This window comes from Lepisosteus platostomus, chromosome 14, assembly GCF_059453375.1.
Source record: "Lepisosteus platostomus isolate fLepPlt1 chromosome 14, fLepPlt1.hap1, whole genome shotgun sequence".
In the NCBI taxonomy this organism is placed as follows: Eukaryota; Metazoa; Chordata; class Actinopteri; order Semionotiformes; family Lepisosteidae; genus Lepisosteus; species Lepisosteus platostomus.
The window spans coordinates 32,699,174-32,716,962 of NC_142624.1; the positions used below are offsets into that span (position 1 = coordinate 32,699,174).

General features: G+C 40.8%; 1 protein-coding gene across 26 annotated transcripts in view; it reads right to left on the reverse strand.

The window, feature by feature from the left end:
• The window catches only part of map2 (microtubule-associated protein 2), a 138,076-nt gene that overhangs the window by 90,146 nt on the left and 30,141 nt on the right, over positions 1-17,789 (reverse strand). For 6 of the 26 annotated variants that reach the window (XM_088605741.1, XM_088605740.1, XM_088605746.1 and 3 more), the window contains exons 1-2: positions 306-450; positions 81-157 (exon numbers count right to left, since the gene is read on the reverse strand). The gene's annotated coding sequence lies outside the window, so the exon portion shown is untranslated. Of the gene's footprint in view, positions 1-80; positions 158-305; positions 476-17,789 lie in introns of those variants that run through there. The other 20 variants (XM_088605735.1, XM_088605734.1, XM_088605730.1 and 17 more) reach the window with 14 other exon arrangements.

A 17,789-nucleotide genomic window follows, 5' to 3' on the forward strand; every position in this document is an offset into this window, starting at 1 on the left:
ATCTCTGCAACAGAAAGACAAAGGGGGGCAAAAGAGATGGAAGAATGGGAGGATGACAGCTAGGAGAAGCAGAAGCTTACCTGCTCGCGGGCTGGCTGGAACAGAGATGGACAAGAGCTTCAGATCAGGAAGGAAGGAGGGAGAACGTCTGGGAGACCTGCAGAAGACGGGCGAAAAAGGAAGGCAGGTTAAGATGATGTGGATGCAGAGCATTCCTCACATTTTCTCCTGTCTGCGGACTGCCACTGTCAGAGATAAAGCCATCTCAGTCTCCCCCACGCACAGGACCCGGCGTCCTGCCTTACCTCCGAGCACTGTCATAAGAACTGCTGCGCCGCTACAGAACAAGAGAGCTGTTTTTTTTCCTCTGTTGCACATGCTGTCTGCAAGCTGCAAGCCAGCCAGTGTCTGGTGCAAGAGAGGGGAGGAGGAAGAGAGAGGGAGGGAGGAGAGGGAGGGGGTGTGAGTGTGAGTGTGCGCATTTGGTACTGGCTGTGCTGGGGTGGTATTGTAATGAGGGTAGCAAATGAAAAAACAGCCTCCGGGATGGTATTTAATCAGAGAGACGGGGGTGAAGAGAGCAAAGGGGGTGAAAATAAAGGGACTCAAGCCCTTCTAGAAATTTCCTAGGCTGGAGATTAAGCTAGAGCCCAACCCACCAGCGCTGCATTTTGCCACTGCAATTCACTGCCTGGGATGCTGAAACTCCAGCTCCCTCTGGCTGACGTTCTGTCTCCCTGCTAGGCTTGCTTGCCCATCAGGGTTTTTAATTGCAATCACTGGAGCTCCTCATTAGATGCAGGCTGACCAGGGAGGGTGGGGAACAGCTCTGCAAATTGAAGGAAGACCTGGTTTCAGCTGCAAAAGAAACAGCTGCAGTATATCTTCCCCAAGAATCTTCCATTACACCTTCAGGCTAGCACTTCATATGATAATCAAAGTGGATATAGAGTCTATCAGCACCCTGCTCCCTGTCCGGGCCTTTTGACACCCAGACGTAATTCTAAAATGACACCCTCGGCGGAGCGGTGGCTCTATGGCAAAGGATCTGTGCCTGTGGCTTGACGTTCGTGGGTTCAAATCCCGCGGTCGGTAGAGGAATCCTACTCCGTTGGGCCCCTGAGCAAGTCCCTTAACCCCAACTGCTCCAGGGGTGCTGTACAATGGCTGACCCTGTGCTCTGACCCCAGGCTTCTCTCTCCCTGTCTGTCTCATGGAGAGCTAGCTGGGGTATGTGAAAAAGACAAATTCCTAATGCAAGACATTGTATAGGCCTAATAAAGTAACCTGATCTTTTCACTTCAATACATTTACTGGAAGTACCTTATTTCCACAACTTGCTACACCTTTGGAAGCACAAACGCGTAAAAACCCTACTTGTGATACAACAAAAGTGTAAACATGCTGGCCTTATCCACTGAATAATAAACAGGAACTTATTCATTAGCTTATTTTTTTACAAACATTTATTTTGTTTTGGCTGGAGATGGACAATAGAAGCAATGTATTGTTAATAAACATACTAAAACATAATGACAGAACGATTGATTTTTACCTCTTAGTCAAAACAATGAAAAGCTCATGGTTTGTCATGTCTTCTTCATTAAAGGGTGAATTTGTTAAGAGTTTGCGAGGGGGAATTAAAGTAAGAATCCTTTAATTCCCTGCATTTAAATCAGGGATTTTCAACTTCTCTCAGCAGAGGAATAATTGCAGTGTTTCAAAGCTAATTTCTATGCATACATGACAGTAATACAAGAGTCCATGAATATCTAGGCCATTAACCTTTGTTTCAGGTTGAGGAATATATGGAGTAACTCAGATTGTAATGATTATAATTCTCAGCACAGGTTAAGAGACATTTTCACTTTCAAATACATAACGAACAAATCTGCAGAAAATTAGGGGAAGAGTTCAGTAAAAGATGCCAGAAAAACATTTTGGAATGTTTGCATCAAGTCATTCTTTTTAATATATTAAATGTTATATTAATTTGTGATGTCAAACTATCTATTGATAATTTAGCTCCTACATTCACTCAGCTAATTTTTTTTGCTTATTCTTCCCCTTGGTACTCAAACCAGCTGCACTTTCTGAAGGTCAACATCTTGAGCACGGGTGGAGGAGACTGTTTACTTACAAATTTTACGAACAACATCAGTAGCCCAAATAGGGATTTTCTTAAGCTACCAGTTCCTCCTTCAAATGATCAGCTGCTGACTTCACCATTTTGTCATCACATTGACCACAACCACTTTTGTTATTACAGGTTTGTGATTCTCTCATAGAACTACGGTGAACTCTAACTGGTAGTTAAAACTACCTGCTACCACTACCTGCATTTTGGACCCGATTTCTATATCCGTAGTCAAATCTAGCTTCTCTGTCCATTTGTTGCTAAGCTTATTAATCAGTCTTTGAAAATCTGTTTTTGTACCTTTGGGATAGAGGTCCCTTGATATCATATCTGTGTTAAAAAGAACATCTGGTGTGATCTAACTAATGGGCACACAGTGAGTGACAGACTTTCAAGCACAGCAACACAAATTGTGGAATTTTAGAGTGACTGGATATATTTTGTTTTCAAACAAACTGATCAACTGATCTTTTTACAGAAGCTTTTAATTTTTTAAATAATGATTTTTTTTTACTCTCAGCTTTATTTGGTTGGTGTGTACTACTGCACAGTGCTCTGAGCCTTCTGAAAAGCGGTGATGAATACAATGTATAACTAACAGCATTATTTAGACTCAGGAGTAGCCAGGAGCACACAGGCGAACGTACAACCATTGTATAGACCCTAATTAGTGAAATCCTCAATGTGAACAAAGGGGTAACCCACAAAAAATCTCCTGCAGTAATCAAAGACCTGATTGATTCATCTTTCTCTATTAGGAAGTCATGAAGGAAGGTGGGCTTTCAATGGACACCCAATTAGCTTCCAGACTGAGTGTGCATGTGAGTTTCAAGGTCTGTTCACGTGGTACTGTAGATGACTCTGTTTTTACACTTCCAAATCTTGAACATACTGGAAGTCTTTGTGAATTTAAAAGCACACGCATGCTTTTTAGTGCATCCATGTCCATTTGTGGCAGAAATTCATACTATTTGTGCATTTCTTTCTTAATGAGCTGTGTCTCTTAGTGGACTGGCTCTTTCTGAAACAGAACAAAGAACTGGCTGCACTATTGATTCTGCCCTCCCGCTGTACACATTCATACATCAAAGCTCATGCTGCACTGCATATGGGGGCAGTTTGGTACCCCAGTTCTAACCTAGAAGAGTCACAAAGAAGTACAATCCAGTCACAGCCCTTATAAAGAGGTTTCTCCCATTATCATTAGGTTATTTTAAAATAACCTAACTACAGTAGGTTAGGTTATTTTAAAGTGGAAAAACCACACTTGCATACTTTTAACTCTAAACTTCATCAGCTAGTTGTGCTTAAAAATAATGATTCATTATCTTTTTAGAATAATCACACCCAATATTGTGATATTTGTATGTGCATTATGTCCAAGCAGGCAAAGAAGTTTTCACCATACAGTAGCACTTGATACTGCCCTGTACAATCCTAATTATCGTCTCCTTAATTGCAAAGGGCCATGGACTCAGGGTGTCCAAGCATGCTCTGTTTAACTGCAGGAATTCATCTTACAAAGAGTCACGACAATGATAAACCCAGTTGTGTTACACAGTTGGATTATTAACATCAACCAAAACAGAGGCAGGTTCTACTGTTATATGAGGTTCTGCCAACGACCACAGTTAATCCATCGGCTACTGACTGCACTGCTTTTAATGGAGCAGATACAGTAACAGGAGAACAGGGAGGATTTGTGACTCACACGCTGTTATGTGTCTACAAGCATTCATTCTCAGCAGCACAAAACCCAGAGCTGAGGGACTCCACAATCTGAGAGAGATTTAAACATGCACATAAACAGTTCAATAACAGTGTTTGAAATTTCCTGTTTTCAAAATGTGACAAAACAAATAAAAAAGCTTCAAGAGAAAATACTATTAAACTTTCCAAGGCTTTGGGCTATGCTCCATAATACCCAATAAGCAACATACTGTACCAACATAGCAGTTTTACATATTTGGAAATCAGACTTGATCATTAGGAATTGAATTTGAAGGGGTAATTAAAAACACATGCTGATAGAGCAAACACATTTAAAGACAATCATGACTCCCAGACTCCCTGAAGAAATGAGGGGCAGAACTCAGTAATAAGCAGATGATAACCCCAAGGGAAAGAGTCATCTGCAGAAAATTCACAAAAATAGAACCTAACACCTGCCATTATGCTGACCACAAAGAGAACTTCCTCTGCCTATTAGCGATGGTCTGGTAAGCCATGATTCTGCATTAGCAAGAAGCTGTTGGTGTCTGACAGCTCACCTTCGAAGCAAACGGCAGCTGTTAGTCTACAATTCTGGAATTGTCATGCGTAACAAGGGAAACCAGAGCGGAATGAAAGAAGTCAGATGCCCCTGTATTATCATAAATTTCTGCACCTGAACCACAGCTTGGAGCAGCACGTAAATCAAAACCAATGTGCACCCTAAACAGGTGTCAGGCCTGAATTCATCCTGAGCTGTCACGTGTGCTGATTTAACTGAACATTTCAAAGAAGCCTTCAAGGTAGGTTTTGCTCATAAATGCCATTTAAGATGTCATAAATAATACTTTAATGGGATCTGGGTCCCCACACCTCACCTACTATTACTCACAAAAGATCTGCAACTTTTTTTTTTACCTCAGAAGCCAATGCACCTCTACACTATGCACTTTTTGCATGGACTACCATTTTTTTTTTCACTACCACATATTTATTGTTCTCTACAATGTATGTATTGTTCCGGTTATCATTATTTACTATGTTTGTAATGTACCATCTATATTGTGAGGTGCTGTCTGACATACTGTAGTGTCTTCTGCTGTACAGTGTATGTAATAAAAGACTGGCACGAAAAATAATTCCAACGTACATGTATATATGGCAATAAACACCTGTACTCTATGTTTATTATATGCATTTGAGCAGACCTTAAGCAAAGGATTTTACATCACATCTTCCTTAGTAATCATGGTTATTAAACTATAAATTATTATTATTTTTTCAATGCACATTAATATAGCCAGCAGTGTCACCACCTTGTAGGCTGATCTAATCAGATCTCCATAGGTAAACTAGATTGGGGCTAGTAGGTAGGTGTAGGTGTCTTTTTTCTCTACAACATCATCACCAAACTAAAGCTTCTGAGGACTATGCTAACTGAGGACACTGTTCCTTTCCTCAGATAAGAATTTAAACTGTGGTTCTCAGTTCTTATTTAAGATCCTAATAGCACTGCCCATAAGAGTAACATAAAACCCTGGTGTCCTCTCTGGGTTTGAACTGTCAAATAATGACATGTAAAATAATGTCTCATGTCACTGTGCTTCACTCAGGTCAGGGCTGAACCTCAACAGTGGATGAAGTGGATCCATGTGATGCCCTCTTAGATCCTTTGCAATAAAAATGTACTAGATAAACACAATCATTAGAATTAATTAGCATGGAGAGTTTACAAAGTTATACTTTAAAGACTGGCAAGCTACTGAATGATGTACAATCAAGGATTGGTCAAGTAATTGAAGTGAATGCTAATCACGTGGTTTAAATGTGTGTTAATCATATATTATTTAGGAGACCTCAATTCATTATGCAGCTATCCAGTTAATTCCATTGGACAACTTTTTTTGCAGCCTCTTACACAATCCAGTAAGAACCAAATAAACAGCCAAAAAGCATGTTTTATGGAGTCTGAGTAAGGAATGAATAACAAATGTGGTAGGAAGAGTACTATGAAAAAGACGTTTGAAACAATAAAAAAACATACCCAGACAGTTAATTACGAAGAACAGTTGTTGACCCAACCCAAAGCAGAGAACCAAAAATACCCTAACACTTTTATATTTGCTCCTAGAGCCTGCTTACACGCTTGTCCTAATTATGGGGGCAGACCTAAATCCCTTAATTGCAAGCGACACTGAGTATTTGTTTCACACCTCAGATTAACACCAATGTACTTCAGAAGTGATATTACTCTGGTTTCTTTTAAAAACCAAACACAGCTTCGTCCTCCAGAACTGCACAAAATGGAAATCCATCCATAGGGTGATGAAGTCACTGATACAGTACAAGGTTTCTCATTGATGTCTGTGGTAAGAAATTGTTAACATAAAGTCAGTATACAGATTTTAAGGACAGTAGAATGTAGAATGACTTTAAGACCACTGCAAAGCACTAATCCTGACAAGAAGGCAGAAAATATAACCGAGCAGAGTCTGACCCTCACAACAACGTGACCCCAGAGTTCCTGCCTCTGGCTTCCTGTTCCCCACTGGGGAATGACAGGATCGTAGGACGAATGTGTCCAGAGGCTTAAGAAAGACATTGGTAGCCTCAGGTTGCTTGAGGAACTTAAAATTCAACTTCCAACACTTCTATTATGCCCTTATTATTATTAAAAACCTTAATCTGAGCATGTGGCGGTTTTCATTACTGATGAGCTTTCACTAAGATAAAGCGGACATTACAGGACTAACACACCTGGTAACTCTATGCTGTTTCTACTGCATAAAACACATTTGTCAGACCAAATAATTCATTGATAATGACTTTGTACAATTTTTAAAAAGGCAATCATTGTCGTGGCACAAGACAGATAAAAGGTTGGAGTACATTTCTGGTTAAAAGCACTACAGCATTAACATTATATTTTTCCAATACTAAACATCTGGATTCAGCTTGATTTAAAAAAATCATACTGTAATAGGAGCAAAACCAGAATGACAAATTTGCGCAGTGGGACCATGTTAGAAAGAGTGATGTATTTGTGTTCCATTACCTTTGGCAAACATCACATGACCAGATGTTAACAGATCATCTCAAAGAGAAGGGAGAATTTTAAAGGTGAGTGTGAGTACAGAGTGATGGACCTGTCTGCCTCACAGTGCTCCACTCAGAATTAATGCTGATGAGATTTCTCAATGTTGCAAGTAAACCACACTTTCACTCTTCATTACAGAGCTAGAATATATTTAAAGTATTTACAATAAGGTCCCTATAAAGAAACTCGATGACAACAAAACTAATTGAAAAATGTTAGAATTAAACTTAATTTACGTGAGACTGTAATGTTTGTCAAATTTCTAAAAAAACATTTTCAAAATACACCTTCTAAAAACATGATATCAAACTACACCTGCTTCCATTGTTGTGAAAATCTACGTGAAAGCTGTATCATTTACAAAATGCTCAAACTATCCACAGCATGGTATGCAGCTTAAATTTAAAGATGATGGAATGGATACAAAATTCCTTTTGAAATTCCTGGGGAATTTTACATTTTATCCAGGTAGGCTTACTACCTTCAAACTTCTGTGACTGTCATTTTTGAATACCAGGATGTGCAGTACTGTGACAGCAGCATCACCACCTTCTAGCCAGACTTTAGAAGCTATGTGGACCTCTAAGGAAAACCAGGATGTTGCTATATGTTGTGCTGGTAGGCGGTGATTTCCCTCTGGACCACAGTTTACAAACCCAATACCCCAGTATGGTAACCATACCGTGAAGTAGGAGGATCCTTTCTTCAGACCAGATGTTTAACAGAGATCTCAGCTACTTGATCATTAAAGATCACACGGCACTGGTTGCACTGTAAGTAGAAGTACTAATCCTGGTTATTCTCCACTTCGGGCTTGCCTACTGGTTTCTGATGTCATTGAGTAGTGGGACTACCGGTGCACACTAGCTGGTACAGTGCAAGTTGCCCAGCTGGGTGCTGCTCTTTAGTGGTGGATGAAGTGGGTCCCCTCCTATATGAAAAGCAAAATTTGGATCTTGTGAAATGAAAAACACTCTAGAAATCGAATACGTTATTATTGAGGCAAAAACAATTAAGGACAAGGAACATTTCAGTTGAGTCAGTAATGATGAAGGTCTACAGAGAAATCTCCCTGCAGTCACTACAGGGAGAACATTAGGGAACAGGACATTTTTAAAAAAGGACCACTAGCACAGTTGATGGTGTTGTGCTAGCCCCCATCCCCCCAGGGCTGTGAGACTAGAAAAGCTCAAACTCTCAGAGCACGGGGACACAGCAACGCACTGTAGTGCCAGTCGAGTCGCACCCCCACTCCGTTCACACTTTCCTGTGCTGCTGCAGCTTGGCAGGCCACAGCCAGGAGGAAGCTCCCAGGTCTGAGCACAACGGGAACAGCCAACTGGTCCACAGGACTCCCCCAAAGCTCCCACATACTACCACAAACACATCCCACTGCACCACGAGTTCCTGTGCCCAATAAAGAGCTTAGCTGATCCTAAACACTGTGCTGTATTTTAGAAACAGGTGTTGCGATAAACAGAAATCACATCAGGGCATCAGCTGGAGTTTGTCATTGTCCTGATAACAATCAGTAGAATGTCACTGGCCACCTAAACAGCTGTCAGTCAGGTTGACAGATAAACCCACACAGCTACTGTAACAAACTAGAACTCAGCAGCAGGCTGACTTACAAAGTCCAACTCAGAAGTGTGGATCAAACTGATAAAAAGTTTGGACCATATGCTGTTTCAAGCCGTCATTTAAAAGAGGAATTAAATTTAGTTATGATGTATAAAACAACACAGAAGATTTGAAACAAACTGTTTCTTCCCACAGCATTAAATAAATTCAGGTTTTTTGTGAGGCTGCAGGTTCCATTAACACGCACTACTATAGCTGAGCAGTCAAAGAAAACTGAAAGAGACATTATATGTTGTTCTTTTATTAATCATTGAAACAGATTTAAAGTGAAATTCTTAAGTGTCAGGAGCTTAGGATTTGCATTTAACAAATACTGATCAGCAGTTTCCTGTATTCTGTACAACTGTTGAGAACCATCATGAATTCTGGCTTTTAAATGGCACTGTGTAGGTGTCATTAGGCTGTTATAAAAGAACCTTTACCAGCAATACAATACATAATCTTTCTGAATATTAGCCCTATACATTATAAGGACAGATGTCTTGCACCTTTTTGTTATTTCAAACTACAGTGTATTTTTAATAGCGACTTAGGAGCCCTATGTCTAAAGCAAGCTGTATTTTTTTTACTTTTAGAAATCATGTGTGTCAAACACAGATAGGTGTTAAGAGAATTTAATATGCTGCCTGTGTTGCACTGCATTCTGTATTTCAACCAAGTTATATTACCACATATTACCACAGAGATATATTACACACCGTCTTTGTACTGATAAACTTTGTTCTAGCAATTATATTTGATTTTTGTGTGAAGGCATATTGTGGTTTTCTAAAATATGCTTGTAAAACAGCTGATTTCAGTGGATATTTTAATGGAAATAAGGTTCCAACAAAATTTCATTACGTTAACTAGCAACATGCGTTATAAATCTAAAGCTGTAGCTGTTCTGAATCTTCATCGTGACTTTATACAGCATTGCCCTACGATAGAAAAACTGACCCCTGCTGGCTAAGAGCCTCAATTCTCTGTAGATTTCTATGTTTTAGTGCATTCAGACTTAAAATTGCCAATGGTCTGCTGCCTGAGGATAAATCTTTGAGTTTGAAATGTAAATATTAAAAACTCTTTTTGCACTCATGGTGTAAAAGGCTCACTTTAACAGAGGGAGAAAGCAATGAACTTCCCAGTGGTGGCGTCCTATGCCTGGGGTTGGCTATGGATGTCTTTGGCTCTTTCAGCACTGCAAGCAGCGCCTTGAGTTTCAAAACAGAATAATCCAGACGGCAATCGGCCACAGATGAATGCACCGAAGATCTTAAAGAGACGCTCGAGGACAGGCAACTGCCCATGTCATGTATGTGTCCCGAGGATAATGCTTTTCATCATTCTGAACATGTAAGGAAGGTAAACCTTGAGGATTCAGTTCAAGCAGACAGACTTCGCATTGTGTACTATCATACTTGTACTTGGTACTTCAATCCAAATTACTTACAGTTAGGCAAACAGTCTATAAAAACAGAACGGCCTAAAAAATTATTAAAGTTACACCACAAGCATCTTCAAATATCACAATAAGTGCGTACAACAACAGTATTACAATTAAAAAGAAAAAGCAGTTTAAATCGATCAAGGGTCAGTGATGTCAGTCCTCTTTTATCTTACTGTGCATTATTACTTTAAAAGCAACAACAAACAAAGCTTCTGCACCACTCAATGCAGACCTGATGCTGTGCCACAAAATCTCAAAGGTGCTTCTGCAATTTAATTCAAGGATTGTGAGTAACAGATGGTGATCATCCACAGCATTTATTTCAAAAGGATAAAATGCTCACTGGAAAACATCATTGATAATGTGATGATAATCGCTAAAATTCCATTCTTAGCTGACAGAGAGAAAAAACTGCACCGTTTTTTAAGAGGACAATGTGTCCTGGTCCTCGCTTTCTTTAAAAAGACAGAGGTAGCTCTGTCTCGCAGAATCAAGGTAAGCCTTCTATTAATAATGTCAAGTTACTTATGGCAAACTATCATATGCATGAGGAGGAACAGGGTAGTCCCATGCCTCAATTTCACAGTCTACAATCCTCCAGTCTCTAAGACTTCCTGCACAAGAGATAAACATCAGGTTAACAAATCACTGGAATCAGCCTCCCCTAAGCACAAGGCAGTAATAACAGTTAATGGTCCACACAACAGTGTAAAACTGTCTCACACACATAAAAACCTGAGAAAATACAGCCCTGTGCCCAGGTCACGAAAACAAAACAGCCAAACACGTAAAGAAGACACCGTGAGTTGCACTGTGAAATTCATAAGCGTGTCATTATCACCGCAGCTCCATAGCCTACGTCCTTTATACAATATATAATTTTCCATGGTTAGTTTTTCCCTTACAATTTTTAGATTACTGTTCATTGTACTTTTGATTTAGTGCAATGGCAGTATTCTAAATCTCTGACAAAAAAAATTAACCTGAACTGCTTTTTGATGGGTTTCCTCACAGTTGTAAAATGTGAAGAGTGTAAAGTGCCAAAGAATGGAAGAACCCTTTTACAACAATTACTGTTGTTTTCTCCTAATCACAGGCTCTACACCTCTTGCTGACAGCATATACTGTGTGTACGGGACTATGAAGGGATTGTTTGTTTTTTTTTATTCCTCAGGAACGCTGCAAAAGTAAGATGTGCAACGTTAAACCACAGCCCAAAAATAGACAGAAGACAGCATACAAAAAATTGTACAGTATGGTCAATAAAGTGATCTTACCTGTCAGCAAGGATAAGGCTTGATCCTTGAAAAAGTCACAAAGCACATAACTGATACATGAAATCTCATTTCGTAAATTCACGTGTGCATGCGTGAGGTGCCAATACAGAAAAATATATATGTATAAAAGAAGAAAAACGCACAATGCCTGAGAGATGAGAGAGCTCCCAAGCAGTAAACTGGTCTGTCAGCTCTCATTTACCCTGTCTATAAAATACCATCTACCTCCGTCCTCACCAGGCGGTTAATGTCCTAACTGCCCTGAACATCTCTATTAACTTCCTGACACTTGCAACACACTTCTCCTGGCTAGAAAGGAGGCATTTAACACCAGAGCAACTGCACCTCTGTCAGTCTGAAAAGCACCCACTGCAGTGCATCAATTGATGAGCTGGAAAGGAGACCCTGTGGAAACACAGAACGAAGGTTTTTAACCTGTATTTACAAGATTGACACCCTCATTATTTTCAGTTCCCGGCATCAAGTGACAGAGCTGTGACTGCAGGAGGGAGGACAGGCCTATGACCCCAATACCTTAATCTCATCCTTCCTTAATGAGACATCAGCCAAACGCTTTTTCTTGCTTTAGCAATCTGGACTGCACATGGGGTTTCTGGATTCTTTAAGTGATTGCTAGGACACTGTGCAGGTCCCACATACCAGAAGTCTGCTGTATCTATTCTACTGAGCAGTTCTACAGTGTGTTCCAGTTGCCGAGATACGAAATCCAGAATTTTACCAGTTTTGTTAGAAATTATTTTTTCTTGCTTTCAATTTCTAGTGTACTGTACATGTTTCTGGGCTACTAAACAGAATTACAGACCATTTTCCAGCCACTGGACTCTTGTGTTTTTCTGCCATTGAAAAGTAATATTACCCAAGATGTCTTGGCCAAGCTCTGGGAAGCAGCGATCCCTCCTTCCTCAGCTATAATCTCTTTCCCAGAACTCCTGGTTCTAATTTTTGTTTTCCAAGCTGTGGGTTTTCCCAGATTTATGACGGAAAGGCTCCCCTTTGCTGCTGGAGTACTCATCCTACTAAGTATTCCTTCACCATCAAACACTCTTGCAGAGAAAAAAAATGATTATGTTCTCTTCCTTTGCAAGAAAAAAAAATGCAAAAACCTTCCAAGCAATGTTGACGCTATGGCAGTGGCGGAATTTATGCTGCATTTCATTTTTTTCCCCTGAAGCCATGAGAAACAATCAAGATGGTGCAGAAATGAAAGCCCTGTGTGCATATTCTAAGTTCAACTGGCAGGACCTTGCAGGAACAGAACCGCCAATTAGGTAGGAGCCACATCAAGTGGTAACGTGCAAGAATAGGTCTGCTAGCCAGAGCTGGCTAGATGGAGCCATTTATTGGGAATCTGGTAGGAGGAAACCAAAAGGTCAAGCCCTCCTCCATTGGCTTTCCAACACTGTGTTTAGTATCTAAAGAGCAATACACAGGGGATCAGTAACACTCTTGGCTGAGACATCAGATGAAGCTTCAGTACTTTCGTGGGTCTGTTTCTTTCACATGCGGACCCACTCCGCCCCCCACCCCCATTAAGAAGAACACAGGAAATTCTTTACATGTGAAATATGCCTCCCAAGGGCCAATTTAGACCAGAACCAAAACAATTTGTGTAAAAGGGGGTATAGAGAAGGTCTGTTTTAGCCCTGTGAGCCCGACAACATATCCGCCTGGTATACAGGCACAGCAACAAACCAAGATTAAGTAAAATCTCGTAAAGTATGGTGGGGTCCAAACTTCCATGTCAAGTTTAGATAACTATGCTGGATCCGTTTTTCAGAGGCTGTGGGAAGCTATTTTGTTTTAACATCAATATGTGGGTCTTGCCTCTGTAATGCTAAAAATAATTATGTACAATAGCGAAGACATTATTGTAAGTCTGACAGGCAGGTCCTAGAATCCAGAAGCTGACAAACTCATATCTGTAAATATTACTTCACTGACATCAGACTATCCAATATTCCATCATCATGTATCCATGGCACCCTTACCTTGCTACTGACGTGTGATTAATAACTGTCCCCTAGAACTGAACATGCTACCCAGAACAGATCAGAAGCACAAGAAGAAAAGCAATGCTTTCAATGTCAGTTGATTCGCAACACACACAATGACATGAAAAACAAACAGCTGACAGATTTCAAATATTCGCATCATAAGCACATAGATATAAACTCATGCAGAGTGCTAAATGTACTTAAACTCCAGATCCAGATTTTGGCTTAATTGCCCTGTTTGCCTCTGTGCTTAACCCTAGCTTCCTTCTCAAATCTGTTATCCATTAGCCCCACTGACACATACTGCAACACACAACAATTCTTTTGACTGGAACAACACTGCACATGCACATACTGCATAGCTGTTCTCTCTCATTGCTTCCTGGGCTCACGGATCTCTACGCACAGTGCCTCAGCCTCTTGGACAGTGCAGACAAGTGTGCAGTACGTTCCACAGCAAATTCTTTTACTGCTTTACAAGGAATTAACCACTATTATGCAATCAAACGTGTGAATTTGAAGATGCTTGCAAACAAATGGCCAGTTAAGTGAAAAGTACAGTTTACAAATTGAAATTTCAGAACCATAGAGGTAGTCTTTCTCCACACACAGCTGGATATTACAGCTGGAAAAGGCAAAAAGCTGGGCAACACATACTGTATAATATGTTGTCAGAAGGCAAAGGCCGAGGATACCTGGCAGGCAATGCTGCACAGCTCCCATCTCCCAGGCATCTACACACCGTAAACTTGTGGATCTCAAGGATACAAAACCAAGCTGCTCCCTCAAAGCCTCCAAACCAAACAAAACTTTCCTAAAACCACAGGGAAGCTATTTCCCCTCCGAGCTGTATGTTTACCCCGCCATTCGTGAATATAGAGGACAAGCCTAATCGTTAAACATTATAGGCTTAATGGGTTACGAGGCTTCAGTGTTTAATTTACATAAAAAGATAATTTGATTTGCTTTTTGTTTTGTTTTTCAGGCCCACTTTAATGGACATTTAAAGAGATCTCGATAGTTTTTCATTATCTCCTGGCGGGAGCTAATTTGCCACTTGCCTTGGGAGGAAATACATAGTGGAGGAGAATTTCAGAGAGTCAGCCAGGGCAACCTTAGCCTGACATGCACGCGTACAAGCCAGACAGCTGTGAAGATGAGGTGGCATCAGCGAGAGCCAAGATACTCCTGTGCTTGACTGTGTTGTTGAGGCAGTGGGAATCACAGCATGAGAACAGGGAATGTGTCCACCGTCATGCGCGTTTGTCCCGTCTTTATCCCTCTCCTACTGGCAGAGGGAAGCGGAGTTCACAAATCAAGATTCCAAATGGAAGGGTGCAGAAAACAGAAAAAATAATTTCAGATTCAAAATTCAAAGCAAGACAAAAAAAAAGCCCCTTTCTCCCTGCAAAGCAGTGCCTGTTATGAAACTCGTGGGTTTTCCTGACAGTGCTGTAACTCACTGACAAACGTCAGTCTTGTGGCAATTAAACAGTGAATTCAAAAGTTCTGCTTCCTTCTTGCTATATTTAAACAAAACAAAAAACTGGTGAAAGAGCTTCAGTGTACGTTTCATACTAACCTCTATTTTTAGCCCCAGTTTCAAAGACAAATAACAACACGATAAAGAAAACTATACAACCTATACAGTAATGGTAAGAATTTAAAATAAAGGCTGCAAAGAAATTCTTCCTAAATATCACAGGAATAATATCTAAATATCTTATCTGGAAGCTTGGTATTACCACCATGCTCATATTAAGCCCTTAAGTCAAAAGGTGGATGAAATTACAAGATCTTCTGGCACTGCGCTGCCCTAGGCATAACTGGCTTTGAATTGTATCATTACCATAACTTTAAAATAACCAAAGAAACATAAGTTCTTAGAGTGAAACTCAATTAGGGACAGAGGCTGCCTTTTCTGAAGTCAGTACCCCCCTCCTCCTACTCCAACATCTCCAACCCTGCCCTCAGCCAGACCCTCAACCCCCTGGAGAGGAAGAGCTGTGACATCACAGGGGTCCACCCCCTCCCTTCCAGTGCCTGGGGCGGAGAAAAGCACAATTGTTTGATTCATTCATGTTGAGCACACCGCTCTCTGGAGGCCCCCACTTTTTTACCACTGGGACTCTGGTCTGCAAAGAGGGAAACAAGGCTTCTTTTACAAAACCCAAGTGCATGCCCTCTGAAACAAGCTCGCTGTTCACTGCTGAGTGGGCTGTTTCCCCTCGTTCACGCTGCCATTTTCCACAACTGAAATGCTGCCAAGGTCAAAAACTGAGAGACAGTAAGAAGGGGAGAGGGTGTGATGGAGAATGGAGAGAGTCGGCCCCATTCATGAATTTCTGCTTGACTAGGAGGGACTGCATGGAGTGAAAGGAAAGGAATTTGTTTGTCCTATTTCTGCATCCAGGCAGTATTCTCTGAAAGAGAATAATGATTTCAAACAGCCGTCCAGAAACAACTGGTCCTCTTTCTCTGCGGGAGGGTAAAAAAATGGATACCAGCACAAAAAAATATGAAAATATTAAAATTGTGCAGTTTTACTTATTTTAAAAGTAATTACAGTAATTTACAATAATTTAGGCCACAATAGTGCAGTGCCCTGCAGTACAGTACAGTGAAAATAAGTTAGAATGAAGCAGTGCTAACAACAAAAATCTGGGAGGAATCCTTTATGAAATGAAAACTTACAGTGGAAAAACACATTTTTCAATTATTTATGTATTTTCACTTTTCCCCATGATTACCTATGGCATTTGCTTTGATTTCCTAACAGTTTGCACAAGGCCTCACCATAGAGTACTTCTTTACACTCCACCGTGTCTAATTCACCAGTTTTTACTAAGGAAAACCACAACAGGCTTCTACAGGGGAAGCCCCACAACCCGACAGAGGATTTTCCCCCCTGGGGTTTAGAGCAATCAAGCTCGTGCAGAAGAAGCATGGCCCAGTTGTCTCCTTCATTTTCCACCCTGAACTGAGCCTGGCCCAGAAACTCTAGCTTGGAGTGGCCAGATGTGCAGTATTGGATGATGGATAGCCCACATGCTGAAGGAAAGTTTAACTCTGTGGTCAGTGGAACAGAGGAGTCTGGAAGACATTCTGAAAATGAGAGCTGAGTAGATACAAGCGACTGGTGCTGCACACTCCCCCGCACCTGGGCCCCGTTGAGCTGTCACACTGGAGCTCCTCGGCTTTACGTAACACATGCAGGACGGGATAATTGAAGCATGAGTCAATGCTTATAATGTGACCTTTGCTCTTCTCTTTGCTGTCATCTTATTGATCTTACCAGCACTGTTAAGTGCTGATTTTCAAATGGTGTGAAGGAGGACTGGAAATTAAACTTATCTAATGTGCAGTATATATCTTGTGGAACAGTGAGGGGAAGAGACATGAAGGGCAAGGGAGGGAGGCAGACAAAAGAGTGGCTTGGGAGGTACAAGCCCCAGGATGAGAACAGCACCTAAAAGAGGAAATACTGTAACCCCAGCTGAGCTGACACACCTGTGCAGCCACAACAGGTACATAAGATGGGTGTCTAAGCAACTGCAAGGAGAAGTAGACGGACTAAAATAATGAGCTAGAGGAATTAAGAAAGGAGCTGTTTTTCAAAACAATTTCATTTGGAAGAGAAAGTGAACTGGACATTGTCTTTATTCTGGATAAAATGTCAATGTAGGTCAACCCCTCTTGCTTTCTGTGCTTCTCTTTATGTACAGTTTGCCAGACTGGCTGTCCAGTCTCTGCAGGGCAATGCACAGAGTTGTGGCTAGCGCTCTAAAAGGAGGTTTGGTTTTTATCTTTCACTTTGCTTGCCTTGTCTGTAGCTGTGTCTTCACCAGTAAAGTGTAAGCAGTTTCTCCCCCGGTTACTTAACGTTTCTATATGTTGTTGCGTCCGCTCCCCCTCTAAAACAGACTCCAGCACACGCCCTCACCCCTGGCCTCTACAATACGCTGTAAATATCCCAAATGATTACCAACAGCTAAACACAGTTAAACACAACAGATGCAAATGTGTCACGTTCAGGCAAACTGACAAGTGCTCCTGATTTCTTAGTAGAATAGTGAGCTTATGGAATAATTTTAACACGATGTGCTATAGTAGCTGGTTCACTGAGCTCTTTCAATTAGAATCTACATCCAATTAACACTGACAAAGAACAGTTACAATGCTGTTCCTCATTTGTAGAGAAACATTTCTTGTATATCATGTATTTTTATTGAACTGTACTATGACGGTTGTGTAGTGGGATGAAAGTTAGTCATCGTCACAAATTCATTTTCTAATGGCTTTAACATATAGCACAGATTTTTCATGCACTCCTTAATTGTTGGCCTATTCATTTATACTCACCATTGCGAAGTGTGAAGAAAAATTGGAAAAACCATTAAATTAGCTGTCAAAACCAACTGCTGGACGGCATTGTCTGCAGAACGTTACCTGTCACTTCTCATTTTCTTTAAAACTGGGGGCT